Source organism: Pezoporus wallicus, unplaced genomic scaffold, assembly GCF_028554395.1.
Source record: "Pezoporus wallicus isolate ANWC-B61680 ecotype Strahan unplaced genomic scaffold, APGP_CSIRO_Pwel_v1 contig_6999, whole genome shotgun sequence".
NCBI classification, from domain to species: domain Eukaryota; kingdom Metazoa; phylum Chordata; class Aves; order Psittaciformes; family Psittacidae; genus Pezoporus; species Pezoporus wallicus.
The window spans coordinates 948,649-964,762 of NW_026640180.1; the positions used below are offsets into that span (position 1 = coordinate 948,649).

At 37.0% G+C, this 16,114-nt stretch overlaps 1 protein-coding gene across 3 annotated transcripts in view; it reads left to right on the forward strand.

Annotated features, from left to right (window-relative positions):
- CCSER1 (coiled-coil serine rich protein 1) overlaps window positions 1-16,114 on the forward strand; it is a 728,863-nt gene that overhangs the window by 265,278 nt on the left and 447,471 nt on the right. The window lies entirely within an intron of this gene.

Below are 16,114 nucleotides of genomic sequence, written 5' to 3' on the forward strand. Positions count from 1 at the left end.
AACTACATACCAGAAGTATTTTAACTGCATACATTGATCATAACTTGCATGGATTAAAGGTTTGATGAGGTTGTAATTTCACTAGTTTGTTGCCTATAATTCTTTGCCTAATCATCCTTGCCTTATTTGGGCGTATAATCTCTTTTATTAGGATGTCTAGCAGGAATAAAACAGATAAGAAATGTAGTAACGGAGCTAGCAGTCAAGAAAATAAAGTGAGAGAGTTATACTGTTCCTACTAAATGGTATTTCCTGTCTCTTATGGCTTGAGGGCAATTTTATATGAGATTCCTTACATTACATGCTAATATAATAATAGCTGAAACCCTGAAGTAGTTTAAACATTTTTCTTAATTTCAGATCTCTCTGCTATTTAGCACTAAGTAAAGGTTGACTGTGCTGCCGTTGTGAGTGAAAGAATTCCATTTTACTTTATGTGACTTTGAAACTAAAGATATGTCTGTGACCAAAGTGGTCAATTTAGGCAAGTATGAATAGATTATTTAGAAGGCTTAGTGGCTGTCTTATCTCCAGTCCTTTTTTCTGTTTTTCTTTAAAAAAAAAAAAAAAAGGAGAACAGAAAGGAAAAATAAAATACCAGCTTGCATTTTTAAAATTCACCTTTTTTTGAAATATAGTAAGACTATATAGTGGTTTATATTAGAAATGGGCTTTGTTAGTTCAAATTCAATAAACAAGATGTTTCTCTGTTAAATTGCTATTCTAATATCTAGCTCCAAAAGCTTATTTAATGTCAATCTAAGAAGGAAAAAAAAGCCTCTTATCTTCCCCCCCCCCCTTACTTCTGTGTAGCCCATTTTTTCTCATCTAGTTACCTCTCCTAGGTAGCATACACTATATTTCATTCTCAGTGTTATTTTATAACATGCTTTCTCTAGATTAGCAAAAGAATTTGGAAGCAAAATGAATAATAATTATCTTTCTGGTATACATTTTTCTGGGGAGGTGTGCTGTCTGAGGGTAAAGAAAGATAGCAGTAGAGAATATGAACTGTTGAAATGCATCAGAATGCCAATAATAATTTTGTGTTGCATGCACAAGAATGAATGAGTCACTCTATATTTTTACTTTTACATAGAAATTGTTTCATATTAATACTTATGATCAGGCAACTGTGCCTAGTGCCTAATCTGCCTTTATGAAGAAGTTTGGCAGCCTGTGAAGTGCTAAACAAGAAATACTGAACTCCTTAAGCTGCAGAAACAAGCAGCTCTGTGGTATAATAATAATTTCTGAAGCCAGTAACATCTCTAATGAAGGATGAACTTCTGCATTGGGATGGAAAAAATTTGCATTTAAAATGTGCCTGTTTTATTTCTAAAAGGCAGTTTATGTCTGAAAAAGTGACACATACTGCGGAATGCCGAAACAAAAAGATGCAAATTATACCAGAGTTTACCATTTTCATCATAAATGTTGTTACTGCTTGTAGAATGAAGATTTGCTCTTATTTGCACTCTTTTTTACATATATTTGTGATGTTCAGCATGTTTGATGCTGGTTTTCTTCCAAATTTCATTTTCTTTTTCCATAAATAATAAACAGTGATAATGAAGCAAAATGCCTTTTGTATTCTGTACTCTAATTGAGTATAGCATATGATAGCATCTATTATATATTGCATTACATGAATCACTTCAAATAATATATACTATATTTCACTATTTTAAAAGATGCACTGGAACAAAAATTGTCTGTTACTAGCTTTAGGCTGGTTTGGGGGAAAAAAAAAGGGAGAAAATTAAAAATAAGAAATTATGCATTTGAATATATCTGCTTGGAATAATTTCTGCATTTTTCTTGCTTCTTAGAGAAGATAATTTCATTCACAGGCATAAGTTGTTGCTTCTTTCTGTTAAATTTCCTTAATTCAAAACGTTATATTTGATTCTGATCTTGATGTTTTCTGCTGTTTAGTACTCAATCACTGTGTCATATCTGGATACTTACTATTTTGAAGCTCAAAATAAATGGGATTCTAAAGACAAATAGCTTTAGATTATACTTAATTCACAAGATTATTTATACACCAAATATTAAAACCTAGTAGATTTTACTTTGCAGTTGACATTTTGCATTGAAAATACTGTAAGACTTGCAGAAATTTAAGAAAAGGTAACAGAAAAAAAATGAGAACTTTTAAGACAGTGTTTCAGAGTGACTATGGCATGCAATGACTTCTATTATTTTTAAACATTTTCAGTCATACAGACCTATTTTTTTACAATAACAAAAAAAAAAAAAAATAAAAGCCCACAACCTTGGTCTGTCTTTTTAACAATTCATGCTCTCAATTTTATTTTCTTATTTTTAAAAACTAAGGAATGCCAAAATCCTTATGGTGCTTTCCAGGCTGTTAATACTTCAGACTTGAATGTAGAATGTGTCTTCTTTCAGTTTACCCCAGGACAAATGGAGCAGAGTGATTCTAGCTTTGAAAAGCCATTATTTTTTATCATTTCTTTGAATGGGTTTTTCTTAGGTACTTTCCTAAAGCAATAATTTTACTAATGCCAACTGAAAATTGCTGTATAATTTTAGCATTACATTTTCTGACCTTTTAAGTTGATCGCACAGGAATTGTAAGCGCAGTGTCTTCTGCACAGTTGATTATTGCATTATTGCCTGTGGTATTGCTCTCTATTAATATAGTTTATCTTATGATCATTGTTGTCACAGTCTCATTTCCCCCCACAGCTTACCAGGTCTGTAAGGGGCTCAGTTACTATTGGAAGTGGTAGGGGGATGAGATATTCCCCAATAGCTATAAAAGTTTTCCTAAAGCACTGGAGTCAAAAGCTATGGTGTACATTTTGCAACTGTAGATCAGGAGAAACCTCTTTGGTTCATAAAGCCAGGCTGGCAGAGTTGAAAGACAAGGTGCTTTACCAGAGGTCTAGCAGAATGACTTTTTGCAGCTGGAGGGTAAAGAGTATAAATTGACTTTTGGTGAGTCTATCTGCAGTAGACCTTGGGGATGTAGTGCTGTCCATGTTGCTGACTGCATCCTCACCCTTTCTACTGCACAGCAAAGGAAAAAAGCATTGGCTCCGAATATGAAGAACCAAGTTTCAAGACACTTGAGCAATATGAGCTCTTATCTTTCCTTTGTTGTGCCACAGACACTTGAGAAACTTGTTATTGATATGTTCAGTTTTACTAAACCATGTTTTTTTGCCCCCGTTATATCTTAGTAGTGGCACACAAATTTTGTTAAGGCATAGAAGTGAATGTTGAGATAGGTAAATAAATAGTCACCATAACCCTTCAAATGCTACACTTTGCCTGGTCCTTGACTCGATATGGCTGACCCCAAATGTGGAGAAGAAGGGAAATAGATCAAAAAGGTTTTTGAGCTAAAGAAATTTAACAATTGTCCAAAAGCCAGCACAAGTCTGATCTCCATGGTTCTTGATAGAATGGGTAGAGGAGGATGGACACTTAAAAGCAGATCAGGATTTGATATACAGAGATCTTAACATGACTGTATCTAATGATACACCGCCATAAATTTCTAACTGTTTGGCTTTATATCATTAGTTACATGAAGAATTTTTTAAAACAAAAGAGAACCATTATTCAGCCATTTGGTTCAATTAGTATTGTTTGTCTAAATGCATGAATTATAAATCAGGTAGATATTAAGCTTGGTTTTTTAAAGGGTTTTTGTTATAGAGGCATGAGTCAGAAATTGTGTTAGGCAACTTAATTCAAATTTTTGTTGCTTCCTGATAAACAGCTGAAGAACTGAAACTACTTCTGTAAGATTGGTTCTCATGTAACTTTCCAGTGCTGTTTTGTCACAAACTGTTGATACAACTCACTCTGTGCTTCTTGCTGTTTAATTTCATTTTATTGTAGAAAGGCACTTGATGCCATTTAGGAAACTAGCAAAGAGATCTGCCAAAAAAGCACTTGTTGCACCATATGGCATTTAAAATCAAAAATGAGCTTTGTAATAAGTGTGAGACCCTTCCTGGGTTGCATTTATTTCCTCAGTCAGGTTTGGTGAATTTTCTGTAGCTGAATTGTATACTCTGTGCTAATGGCTAGTAAACCTTTTCTATTTTCTATAAATAAGTTGACAAGTAGCTATTCATTGTTTGAGCCTACTTCTTCCCCCATTCATAGAAAACAAAGGAAAGGTGTGCTGAATTAATTGTGTTATATACAATGCTTAAAATTGCTATTGGAAGCGCTTACCAGCTTCACAAGGGTACATGACCAGCCACAGTGCTTCACAGAAAAATAAGTATATGGCTTATATCCTCGGCCCTGCACTCTAGTAAGCCACGTTAGATACAAAAACTACTTGTCTGCTTGTCCTTTTGTGAGAACCCAGTCGCTTGACTGGTGACAGATAGGTAACAGATTGTGTTTATAATCCACAATGGAAAAGGGTTTTCTGAGCACATGTTTTGAGCTGTGTCTCTTAACCAGTATGCAAAAGATAATGTTAAGGTAATGCACTATGCCATGTCAGTAATTATGGAGCCTAATCCAGTAACTGGAACCCAGCACAACAAGATGTTAATTGCACTGCAGAGCAGTGGTCATTAAAATTCATCCTTTACCCCATGCTTACTGTATCTGTTTTCTATTACAGAATTGATATGCAGGGTATAACAGGCTTGAACTCAGTGACTGATGTGTTCCTACTGATTCTGAATTCTTCTGTGTAAGGAGCCTTAATAGAAATTACATGAAGTGAAATCATCACATTTATACATTACATACCTGAGTGTGTGCCTGTGTGAATGCGTCAATTTTGAAAAGCCACGATGTGTGATGGAATGTGCAAGTTGTATATTATTGGCAGATGACATAAAGGTACATTTCCTTATGTGTTTGGCCTTTACACAAAAAGTTTCAGGCCAGTTGAAAGAGAAACTCCAGAAAAATTAACAAGAAAAAAAATACCAAAACTGTATGTTTTCATATAAAAGTTAATTGTAAGTCTGTATATGGAGTAAATTCATAATAAAATCAGTAGCTTTCCTTTTGCCTCACAACCTCCCTCCCTCTGTCCTGAAATACTTGTTAATACATTTTAATAGGGATGTAGAAGTATTTTGACTAAAAGCATTACTGGAACTAGTAATGCCAGAATTCAGCTGGCTTTTATCATTCTGTCTCCCAGGTGCCCCTTCCTCAGTTATGTAAATGTGTGCATTCATTGACTTATGCCAGATGGTAAAGCTGGCATGGCTGCATGAACTCTATTTGGGCTTGATTTTTACATTGTCAAGACTAAAAGTTCTAGTATATTAAAGCTGTGATCATAAAGAAACATACTATTTGGATCTTAAAGGCGCTGCAGATGTTTTCTTTGCCATAGTCTCTGCTGTTCCATTCTGTGTAGGAAATTCCAAGATGGGAGGTATCAGCAATGCTGTTGCTTTCCCTACTGAACACCATGGAGTATGGCATCATTTTGTCAAGCTTCTTACAGTCCTGTGGCAAGATCTTTCTAGTACTTTTTTCTGGTCAACTTAATGTTTGTGGGACTGAATTTATTGCCATTTTACAGGATGCATCTAAAAAAATCTGTGCAATACTCATGCTATTTGAAGTGCTTCTTTCCAAGCAATAGAGCTCAGTAGCACTGAACTACAGGGAGAAAGCACAGTCAGAAGTGGGAAACTTAGTTGTGTGCATTTTATGCATATCTAACTGAAAATTTTATAGTCGATTTATTCTTTTCCTTGAGCCCACATAATCTATACAAACAGAAATTGGTGCATTCTCTGGTGCCACTAAAAAAAAAATACTTGTTGGGCTGTAAAAGTCTGGAGAAATCCAAGGTGACCTTTATAAAATGACACCGAATTTTCCAGGATTGCGATTCCCTCTCTAAGCCATTGCCTGGGAGCATGGAAGATGAATGACTCGGCCAAAGTTAGGACTGTTGCATGAGTCAGTTAATAAGGGATTTAGCAATAATCCATTCTACCACTTCTAGAATATAGTCAGGTATACTCTATAAGTCAAAATGGTGAATAAGCACTGACACCTGCAGGCAATAAAAGACCAGTACTAAGAGCCCAGAAGGATTTACAAGGTTTGATGCAGAGGCTCTTTTTCATGTCAGTGGTACTTTGGATATCTGTCTAGCTAAACCTCAGCAGTTACTGTTGCCTGCAGTTCTTCCATTATTAGACATGATTCTGAGTTTACCACAGTGCAAATAAATAGTAAACCAACTAATCTCATGTGAACAGATCAGTAAAAACAATGGCAAGGCTAGAAACAGGTTGATTAAGTTTGTAATAATGAGGTTACAAGCTGTGATGGCATGTTTCAGGAGCCAACTTTCTCATGTGTTGTAGCTCTTTTAAATCAACTGTGAGCAAGTTAACCAAAATCCTTCTGTGCAGAACTGCAGATGTTCCAATATGTCATATCAAAAAGTAATATCACAAGGCATTCGATTCAGATGCCTGTAACTGCTCAAAAACCTAACCCATTTTGTTAGCTGTTGTTCTGCAGGTCCCAGAAAAAGCCACCTGAGTCAGGTTGCTTAGAGGCAATAACTGTAAAGGATATAATGTTTAATATAAAGTTTATATAACTGGGGTAGATGAAGTTGGTACTTAACAGAAGATATCCCAAATGTGTCATGTGGATTCCAGGAAATTGCTCAGATTTGTACAATAATTGGAGAAGATTTATAGGTCATTGTGATAAATTCTGTTATTAATGGTGGGTGTATTTAAAAGAAAAAAGAATTTATTGATAAGTAACATGGTTCTATGACATGCATTTCATTATTAATAAAGAAGGTAAGTTTACAATATCTGAAGTGGTACCTTTAAGAACCTAGAAATCAAAGGCAATAAATAGTCCAACGCAGTGTGGAAACAGGACTAGTAATTCCCTCGAAGAACTGATTTTCAGATTTCTTGTGGAAAGGTGGATTGTCTTTTGTAATGTAATGCAGAGATAAAGAAGTATTTTGCAGTACTTCATAAATCCTGTAAAACACTGATCTCTAGAAGGATTTTTTAGACAATTTCCATTTCTAATAAGAATTAGTTGTAGCCTTTGTGAATCTTCCCCTTTTGCACTGATGTTGAATTAAGAAGGAAATGCAGTGGAAACTGAGCTTTAGAAGAAGTAGTTAAAATTGTTGGTGTCCTGGATGCTTTGGCTGTATTTCTAACAGTTCTTACCAATTATAAACAACCAGTTTCTTTACTGACAAATTTTCCTAATCCTTTAGCTCATGATGCGGGAAAATATAACAGAAGGGAATGGCATGGCACAGTTACGGATGTTTTTTTTTTTTTAACACAGCCATAAAAGTGAGAACATCTGACCCCGGTTTCAAAATGCAGTAAAGCAAAATATGGGAGAAAAAGTGGAAACAAGGGTCAAGAATCAAAAAATAATCCATAGTAAACAGCTAATCGACTTCTCCTGTTGGGGTATTGCCTAGAATTCAACTCAGTCTTCCATTTTGTGGTATAAACTTTGAGGGAAATACTGCTGATAAGAGGTTGGACTTTTTTGGGGGTGTAATGGTGATGTTTTCTGACTCTTACAGCGTTCCTATAAAACTGATCCCAAGCAATTTGATTTTTTGTCTTTATTCATTGTCTCCACCCAGTTTACCCATTGCTCAATTACACAACACATTTTGTACTGCAAGACCGGTGATTTAAAACTTGTAACTGATCATCACCATACTATTTTTCTTTTTTTTTTTTTTTCTCCTTAGGAGGAAATAGCTGCATAAATTTTAACTATAATTGCTACATTAATAATACAGATATCATTGACAGCAGTTAGATGTCTTTAAAATGTTGGTAGGAAAATCCTTTCAAAACTTCTGCGATTTTGCTGCTATGGAAACTTTTGGTGAATTTTTTACAGAAATTGTGTTATTGTAGGTACCTCCTTATAAATTACTCTGTAGGGTTTTTTTTACCTTGTTTAGATTAAATTTTCTTTTCTATTTGAAAATAAATTGCTAAACATTCTGAAATGTGAAATTGCAAAGTAGTGTAAGAGAAGTGTTTTTTATGCATGTTCTGTAAAATCTCTCCCCTGTGACATTATTGGTATTATTGATATATGAAGCAGAAAAATAAGACTTTATTAATACAACAGGATGAAGCTACAGATCAGCTGTATATTGCAGTAAATATCTGTGTTGAAGTTATGAGCTGGCATCAGACCAGTCTTTCTTCTAAAAACAGCTCACTGGGGGACACTGGTTAGACATAACAGACACAAATCTGTCTTAAATTGAATTTCTTTTTCAGTCCAGTTAGACAAATTAGCTACTGATAAAGTAATTGTTTAAAATAAATACACAACCCTTCATCCAAACTCACAGTGAAATACTTCATGTTCCGAAGGCATATTTCAAGCTAAAGCTCCCAGGCTGAACAATACTTCTGTTTAACTGGACCTGTGTAGTCTCCAGCCTCCATTTTCAACTGAATTCACCATATAACTGCTTACGAATGGTGCTCCTGAAAAAAGCTGCTATGAATATAGTGTGGACTTGACAGATAGCCCTTACTTTCTGGTCTTCTCTGCATATTTTTCCCTGCACTGAATCAACCTTTAAAAAGTGTTCACATTCATAAAAACCCTGTGCACTGCCAAATTTACATGCACTGTATTCTTCCATATGAATAGGCCTCTGTATAGGATGAACAGTTTAAACTGTACATACAGTCATAGTAAATAATCTCTTTTTTCTTGAATATATTGGTGTATTATCTGTCATTCTGTCTGTGTTGGAATAAATGGTCAATTTCTTACTTTTTCATTGTTACAAATCTGAGAAAATTACCCTTCCTGATATGTAATATAAGTGGATCCTTAATACTTTTATTCTAGGAGCATTATGCATCATTTCACACTAAACCAGCTGCATGGAAACGTTGGGGTGGGGAAAAAAAAGTCTAAAAAAATTCTAATTTGATGGTTCGTTTCCTGAAATTACAATGTTTGTCAGAAGTAATAACGGTCACTGGTGTATGCATTTCTCAACTCAGAAAGAAGCCAGACATCTGAAGACACGAGGGTTAATCTCGGATAAAATACATTTACTCAGTTTTAATGCGGAAGTATCAGGGCTGATCAGAGATGAAGCCTGGTAGAAGTTTTATTCTTATGTCATAAGATTTGATTTTATCATATGTCTGGAGGCATGTAATATGCATATCTTAAGTGACTTTGTAAAGGCTTTTATATTGTAGGTGCTTGTATTTTACTGTACAGCACACAGGGTCTCATTGTTAATTTCCCACATACACAATAAGCAGCTATATAGTTCAGGTTGTGAATTCACAGTACTGACAAGGTGGGGAGAGGACTTGAAGAATTTTGCATTTCACTTTTTCTTATTTTTAAAAAAAAATACTGGCAGCCCATTTTCTTGGGTCAAGAAATTAACTCAAGAGGGGAGCTGATGACAGCTCCCACACCTATAAAAGAAGCTGCAGTTGGCATGGCAGGGTGGACAAAAGGGCGCTGTACCTCTGCTGACTGGGCCAGGTAGCAGTGGTATCTACCCAGCTGAAGTCTGTCCCCCCAGCTGATGGAGCTTCCCAGACAGAGCTCCAGTGGGAGCATGCTGCCCCTCAGTTGCCAGGCTGTGTGTTGTGCCCTACTCCTGTACCAGCAGTGGGTGTCAGCAGCAAGCACATCTGTGGAAGAGGAACTCCTACACTTGGGGTCAGATCTCAGGAGGATGGGAGTAGGCTTCAGAGTATCAGGGAGTTTAAGAGAGAGACTATTGGAACTGTTTCCTATCTTCCCTTAGGGCAACAGGCAGACAGGATGCACAATAGGAGGATTTGCTATCCTTTGTCCACCTGGCTGAGCTCAGGGACTGAAGGGATAGGAGGCAATGGCCTGGTGTGGCAGGCGCATCTCCCCTGTGACTGCCCCACCTGCCCAGGTGCCCTTGCACAAAGGCTATGAGGTTCCACAAGTGCAAGGAAATGATGAGGATGATAGTCCATCTATGCTGGAGGTGTCACCAAGGTGATGCTCTGCAACAAAACCAGTTCCATGAAGTAAAAAAAAGACAAGTTAATGTCATAGAAGATTTTTGAACGGAACAGAATGCCCAATTTGCTTTCCTGACCCACTTCTTAGGAAAGTCTGCTCTCTGCCTGGGGCCTGGGTTGAAGGTGTGTTGAGAAAGCTTCATACTCTGCTATGGCCCTCGTTACTATCTGTTATTGCTTTCTTATCTAGGCAGCAATTAAATTGCACTAAAAAGACTAAGGGCAATCAAAAGAGACTTCAGGGCCTTGAGAAGGCTGATTAAGGGATTGGGAGCACAAGTAGTGTTTTCTTCTGTCTTTCCAGTTGATGGTAATGATGTTGGAAGAAACAGGCAGGTGCAGCTGATAAATACCTGTCTTTGTGACTGGCGTCACTGTCAGAATTTGTGGGGTTTTGATAATGGGATGGTCTACATGATACCAGGCCTGCTAGCCACAGATGGGATACATCGTTGTCAAAGGGGGAAAAGGATCTTCACACAAGTATTAGCAGGGGTCATTGAGAGAGCTTTAAACTAGACTTGAAGGAGGAAAGGGATAAAACCAGGCTCACAAGCGATAAACCATGGGGCCAGTATTTGGGGGGTGGTATGCTAGTGAGATCCTTCAGTCTGCTCCATGATGTGCTGAGTAACACTGGAGCATGTTTGGGTGTCTCAATATAAGAAAGAAGGTGGTGAAAGTCTTGAGGGCAAGGGTTATGAGGGACTGCTGAGGCTACTTGGTTCATTCAGCTTAGAGAAGAGAAGGCTGAGGGGTGACCTCATCCCAGTCTACAACTTCCTCAAGGGAGGAAGTGGAGGAGCTGATCTCTCTTGAGCACTCTTGAAATTCATGAAACCAATAGCAGTAGAGTTTACACTGTGGGAGCTGCGCTCTTGTCAGTCTGTGCATGTGTTTCTGATAGGATTTAGATGCCATAAAAGCAGTGCTCATTCTGTTGACTAAAATTTAGGCTTTGTAGAGGTAAACACCATGTAAAAATGTTTGTACAGTCAAGGAGACAGCTTCCAATTTAGGAAATACCAACATTTTTGTCCAGGAATGAAGACAAAATCTCTCTTTCTGCAAAAAGCAGGAAATGGAGCTGAGCAAAGAGCTGGAAGCTCTGAAGAAGTTTCTCTGCTTACTCCAGGGCCCTTACACTAGTCCAAAGCAGAAACTTAGTTCACACAATTAAATTGCTTTTCTGTATTGCCAGAGCAATGCTGATGGCAAAACATAGTAACATAGACGATTCCATTCATGGGTTGCCTTGAATTTTACAGTGTGTGTTTAGTCCGAGTCAGAAGTTAGCTGCAACCTTTTAATTGTAACACTGGAATACTTTTAATTGCACAGACTGGAACACTTGCTGGTACAGTGAAAAATGAACTAATTCGAGTAGTATTAAACAATTGCTCTTAGAATTGAGCAATAAAAGACAGAAAAATTAAATACGCTATTTCAGGGGTTGTGTATTTGATTAATGGTTCACCTCTCCTGCCAGCAGGCATACAAAGTTAATGTTGACTTGACTGATAAAACTGACCCAAAGTTAAACTTTATGGAAAGATGACCCTTTTAAGTGCAGACAGCCATGTAGAGTTTGGAGAATTGCAGTCCATCAGAATGTGTTCTGATGACATTTTTTCATACCAAGATGTGTTACCATGCCTGTTCACAGAGCACTGCTGGAAGAGGTATGGAGGTCACCATGAGGAAGCCATTTCTTGTATTTTGCCAGCAGGTCAGCCTAGTTATTGCCCCATGAGCTTCTCTTTGGGAGAACTGCAACAGCTTTGCCAAGCTTGCCTCAGTTTGAGAGATACCTGCCACATGTACTAACTGAGCGGTAGCTTACCCGGTTCTTTGTCTTACAGATTTTCGCATTTTATGTGCATTCTACGCATTTTAGAGTAACAGTAAATTCTCATCCTACTTCCTGCTGTTTCCTTTTCCTCATGACTGCTTTCTTTTTGGCATAGCAAGCCCTTCTGGTGCAAAATACTTAGAAGGCAATTTACATGCCAGAGAACAACGGTTTCACAATTTGAATTTCTCAGCTAGGTACTTTATACAGAAGAGCATGTTTGGCACATTTTCCATAGGGAGCGAACCAAAGCCTGCTGCCTGCTATACTTCATTATAATGGGAAGTATCCCTTTATGTGATCTTTTATATTTATTTTATAAGCTAACATTATGAAGGCTGAAACTCTGTCATTGCTATTTATGCTGTATTTGTGCTTTTGGATAAAAAAGAAGAGCATCTGCATAGAAAAGGCTTATGGGAACTGTTCATACACCGAGATTTCTCATCTTGGGGTATGAAATGTGTTAAATGAAAAGCATTAAGAAATCTTAATCCTGTTTATGCTTCAGGAGCTCCCTCTGGGCTTTAATTTTTTCCAACAGTGGTGACTGAACTCTTTATGAAAACATTAACAGTTAGAAAGGATTTTCACGTTAAGTGAAATAAAATAATTGGATTTTATTCAGAATGAGATTCTATAGAGCGGCTTATATCGTGTATTGCTTTTGTGCCCTTTCACTATCAGGATTTAAAAAGACAGGTGTAAATGTCAGTTCTGCAAAGAAAAACTATGTGGCAGAGAGTCTTCTATTATTTTCTTTATCAAATGAATATATTGATAATGCAACTAGGAATGCAACAGCAATTAGCTGTTTATTGATATTTCTGAGGTTATTACTAAATATGTATTTCTTCTCTTCCCCCATATTATTTTTTTTATTATTATTTTTAAAGTAGTCTCTTGCTCATTTTGCCCCATTTGCAAGAATAATCATAGAATAATGTGTAACCTCTAATCCATTCTTTGTTTCTACTATACAGGAGGGTATTCAAAGAAAACAAGCAAATGCATATTTGAGTCTTTCTAGATATGAGCTAAAATATTACAGCATTCTTGGAAGATTAATGTGATTGCTATAGTCTGAGAAAAACAAAGGAATGATAGAGAAGGAAACATGCATGCCTGATGTTTAAAGTCAATAGCATACTTTTAATATGTCAAGTATTTTGTTTCTTGAATTCAGAACAGTTGTATAGATAATACTATTTATAGTATGCAAATTACAAGTTACTATGAAGCTGGTGTGGGAAAGGGCGGGTCGCAGAGATTGCATTTTAAGTAACTTCATAGGCAGGAGATTAAATTTAGAATTCTTACAAGCAGTTTGACATAAGTTTAAAAATTTTGGTAAATTAATTAGCAGGAAGGGTGAGAGTTTCAGGCTCTGGTTCTAGGAGTCATTTTCAAACACTGTAGCCCAGATAAACTTCCAGCTAGATTAAAATAAAACTTCATCCCTTCTCAAAGGCAGCTTTCTTGAGGCATGAGTGCATCACAACAGTCTTTATCTGTGGAAGAACTGCTTTGGAAGAACCTTAACTGATAGCTTGGTAAAAAGAGTAATTCCTTGTATAGTTTAAATCTCCATTTTCTTATTTTTTTTTTTAATATGGTACCTAATTAATGTGTTTCAGTACTTGCTGTTTTTCCAGACTAAAATTTGTTTATTTGTAATTTCTCTCAAATGTATAGTGAAATCAGGCAAATCTGGGAGTAATGGTTTCATAAGAGCAATAAATCTGGGTAAATTAGTGCTGAAGATAACTTCAGGATCTTACCAGGAATTCTTCCCTTTTCAAATTTTTTTTTTTCCTTAAGGAATGAAAAGCTATGAAAATGCCAGTTAAATTCTCCCCTAGTTTGTTTTCACATACAAACACAACAGAGTGCAAATAAATTCTGTGAGCCAGTTTTCACTAATTAACTTGCTTGTCTCATTGGAGTGCTTTGTTTTTTTTTCAAGGTCTGACACCATAGTGTCAGCTTTGACAAGAAGCATAATCTGTTTGTGCCTTGGTTTTCCGTCTGTATGTGGGTGACAATAATTCATCATTTTTTTTGGCTGTCAGTCAGGACGTGCCTGCAGCTGTATACTTACATTGTAGTTGTCACTTGGGCTAAATAATATCACAGGTGATACTAAATTGAAGTTAAACTTTAAGTACTTATGTTTAATCTGCTTTATCCTGTCACTTGTATGTTTTTTGACAGCAGGTATGTAGCGTGCAAAGCAGGATCGTTATTCTCTCTTCATGGATTTTGGGTGGTCATGAGTGATAAAGAGAGTGTTCCAGTTGCCACTCATCACTGGATACTCGATATTTTGTACATATTTATAGTTTCTTTCTGTTGCTCTGCAAAGCTCTCATTCTCTGCGTTAAATGCCGTAAATAGCTCTTGCTGTAAATTTAACTTCTCAGTTATTGTTTTCTTTCGCATGAATGGTTCACCATGTATTTATCTATTTGTTAGTGCTTTGGAGAGGATTTTTGTTTCAGCTTCTATGCTCCACTTCCTTATGAAATGCCTATCTTAATGTTTACTTGTCTTTCCAGTCATTATTTATGCTAGGAAACAGTGGTGAGTAGTGAATCGGTGATGTGGTGTAGTTCTTCAGCTTTGTCATTTGGTAGGATTTTTCAAAGCACAAAAGTAGCGGGTGTTGTCATCATAAGCTTGGAAAGAATATCCAAACCAGAAGTATTTTCTGGTTTTTGCATTCAGGCCACAAATAGACTCTGTTGTTCTTTGTTGTTGCTTTGAAGCAGCTTTCCCTAAAGGACAGGAAAAAATGTCACATCTTCAAACAGTGTTTATATTTTTTATGACTGTATTGCCCCAGTGAGTTCTAATTCAGAAGCCTCTTCCCATCTCTTTGTCCATTTGCAAGGTTTTGTCTCTTGAAAACAAGTGAAATGGGGGAAGTATACATAACTGTTAGAAAACACTAGCAAGACAAACTGTTCCTGTTCTTGAGTGTCTTTGGATCAGATCAAGGAAGCAAATGAATAATAAGGCTTTTACCCAGGTGTGATCACCTTGAATCACCAAAACCACTCTTTGCCTTCTGTCTGGCATTACCGGGATGTGTTTGGAAGCACAGTTTGGGGGATTTGCAGCACAAAATGAGGTGATAACTTCTCTTCTATACCCTTTGCTTTCACACGGGAGTCCTTGAGAAAGGGAGGGTTTGTTCTGCATGGTTTTGCCTGAGCCCCTATATTGTTGCTGTGGCGGCTGAGAGCTTTCTCCTCCTCTTGGCTACCTAAGTGCAATTCAGATATGTATAACAGGAGTCTTTATCTGTCAAGAAACATCGTTAATTACCAGTGAATACAGTGTGTTGAGATGTTGCAGTTTTACAAGGCAAACCCCATACCTTTACATAAGTGAAACTTGTTGTTTTCACCTAAAAAGTTCCCTTCATCAGCAGTAGCCTTTGTCACATCAGATGGATCCCAGCATTCTGCTACACGAAGCTCCTCTTGTGCATCTAAATCTTTATCCTAATTCCTACAACCATGAATAGAGGGAGGCAATAAAAACATTTTAGTAGGAATACTCTTCTAGAGCTTCAGAGTATCTGTTAAAAAATATATCTGGATTAGTTCACTCCTAGAGCAGGAGCTCTTACGCTCTTTAGCTGGGATGGGTTTACCCTTTCCCTACCTTCCCTGCCCTGAGGCCACGGCGCAGGCACAATACCCTCCTGGTTGTGGTGTGCTATGGTGCTGGGTTTGACTTTGGCATGTCCACAGGTAAAATGATTGAGAAATACTTGACCAAGCTGACCCACTAATGTTCTGGTAGGAATGGATGCTACAATCCCCAGTGGAAGTGCTGCCTCTACTCTTCAGGTTTCTTAGTAGAAGATAGCTCTTTTTTTAAAAAAGTCCCCTTCTCTAACTCTGCTTTGTGATGTCAAATACCAATGGCACACTAGCTGCAAATGGCTTTTTTTTTTTCCACTTAGATGTCGAAATTTGAAATTCAGTGGAGAGAATCAGAATAGACCAGAGTTGAAGTTACACAAGTAGTTTGATAAGTTGTGAAATGGCTTGGCAGAATATGAAATTGCTTTTGATCTCCTCCTGAGTTGGAACATGCACAGAGATAGACTGTTAGGACGCAGGTGAAACCTGGGCTGGGAAGAAGACGTACTGTGAACAGTACCTCCCTATGTGTACACTCTACTTACGTGTTATTA